At 38.3% G+C, this 2202-nt stretch overlaps 1 pseudogene; it reads left to right on the forward strand.

The window, feature by feature from the left end:
* Nucleotides 1-351: 351 nt before the first annotated feature.
* On the forward strand, nucleotides 352-1016 carry LOC140851277 (glycerate dehydrogenase-like; annotated as a pseudogene).
* Nucleotides 1017-2202: the final 1186 nt, after the last annotated feature.

Raw genomic sequence — 2202 nt, forward strand, 5'->3', positions numbered from 1 at the left:
TAGGACTCAATTCATCGTCACAAATGAATAGACGCGATGATCCGGGGGATGTCAAGTTACCGCCTGACAATGATCAGACGGCCATGATTGGATTCAGCCATTTCACAGAATGGAGGGTAATCTTGGCACCCTCAACCCCTTATCCTGTCCGGCCCTGGCCAACGAGAGGTTCAAATCACGGTTCGGGCTGCCCTTTATCCATCGACCAACTGCTGGCCTCCCTTTTTTTTCTCTACCTCTCTTATCAATTCCACGCACCCTGAGGAATACAGTATAGGAAACCAAGTACAAATTACCTGTCCCTCTCTCTCTCTCCTCTCTCTCTGTGAATATACATATAAACTATTGGACATTCCCTTGAGGAATTCTTGAGAAAAAAAGCGTCTAGTTCTACTAGCATGGCAAAGCCTATATCGATCGAAGTTTGGAACCCGAGCGGGAAGTACAGAGTCATCAGCACCAAACCGATGCCCGGGACCCGTTGGATTCGTCTCTTGACCGATCAAGACTGCCGCGTCGAGGCAATTTCTTTTCCTCTCACCGATTTCTTTTCTCCAATTCTTCGTTATGACGCTTCATTCTCTTTAATTTCTGTGCTCAGATATGCACCGAGAAGAAGACCATATTATCCGTGGAGGACATTCTTGCGCTCATCGGCCACAAATGCGACGGAGTAATTGGACAGGCAAAGCACAATTTCTTTATATTATACACACAAACACACACACACACACACACACACACAGAGAGAGACTTTGCGTTGAACAAGTGTAAATACTAATCTTTTCTGGGATTTGGGTCTGGTTTGTTTCTGTACTGCCACAGTTAACAGAAGATTGGGGTGAGGTGCTGTTCTCTGGGCTGAGGAGAGCTGGCGGGACTGCATTCAGTAACATGGCGGTGGGTACAATAATGTCGATGTGAATGCTGCTACTAAGTATGGTGTAGCTGTCGGGAACACCCCAGTGAGTTTGAATTTCCATAGTTCCTGGATTTTGTGAACAAAATGCATACATAATAAATCAGCTCATGTGGATTGAAAAGGAAAAATATGCATTCATATCGACCTCGATTATATGTGCATATAGCAAACATGATTATTCCTATGTGGTGCTCTCTAGATTGCTAGTTATATTGCTCATGGAAAAATATGAAAGAAAACATAATCTATTTTAATATTTGTAGTTGAGTTGGACTCCATAATTTATGTTAGCTTCTTAAAAGAAGTGTTAATGATCCAAAATCAATGCTAGACTATTCAATTTCAAGATCCAAATCACTAAACATGATTATAAAAATGTCTAGGAATCAAAATTCATGTATGTTGATAGTCTCTAATCTAATCATCAAGAAGGTATCAAAATGGATGGTTTTAGTAGTATGATACTATGTTTTATTGCGATCTAATCACCAAAATCTAGTAAATTTGAATCTACGCATATTTTAAGATGTTTAGATCATGATAGATAAGATTTATGCCCTATCAAATATTTTACCATACTAGTATGATTAACTCAACCCATTTTTATATTGTTTGATGCATAGATTTCAAGATGATCAGAATATATGAATGTTGTTTTCTAGGTAATTTTTATAGCATAGACCGTGTTCAACAATTTGGAGCTCCAATTTGGATGACTATCATTGATTTTGAAATTGTTAACTCCTTTTCTAAGTAGCAAAGTGTATGGTCTAATTTTTTGTAGTTCTATTAGCTTCTTTTCTCTCCTTTCAATGGAATGTTTCCTTCTTCTCTGTACTATTTTGTTCTATTATGCTAATTGATCTTGTCCTACTAATACCCTCTTTGTAAGTGTTAGTTTTCAGAACATGCAAAGACTGGAAAGCTTTTGTTTATATTTTCTTGTTACATGAATTATATGTCATTTGCATTTCTTCCCTTTATTTATTTTTTTAATTTTTGTGTGCTCAGGGATTCTCACAGAAACAACAGCCGAGTTAGCTGCTCACTTTCTGTGGCAGCATCCAGAAGAATAGTTGAAGCAGATCAGTTTATGAGGGCAGGTTTATATGATGGATGGCTTCCCCATTTGTATGATCTGAATCTCAAATATTTCATAAGACTCGAATGGTTTCTGTGATACAGAATAGACTAGTCTTGTTTCAAGGAATGGCTAATCCTGAATTCATACTCCAATAGGTTTGTGGGAATTTGCTGAAGGGACAGACTGTTGGAGTCAT

This window comes from Elaeis guineensis, chromosome 8 (genome assembly GCF_000442705.2).
Source record: "Elaeis guineensis isolate ETL-2024a chromosome 8, EG11, whole genome shotgun sequence".
Lineage (NCBI taxonomy): Eukaryota > Viridiplantae > Streptophyta > Magnoliopsida > Arecales > Arecaceae > Elaeis > Elaeis guineensis.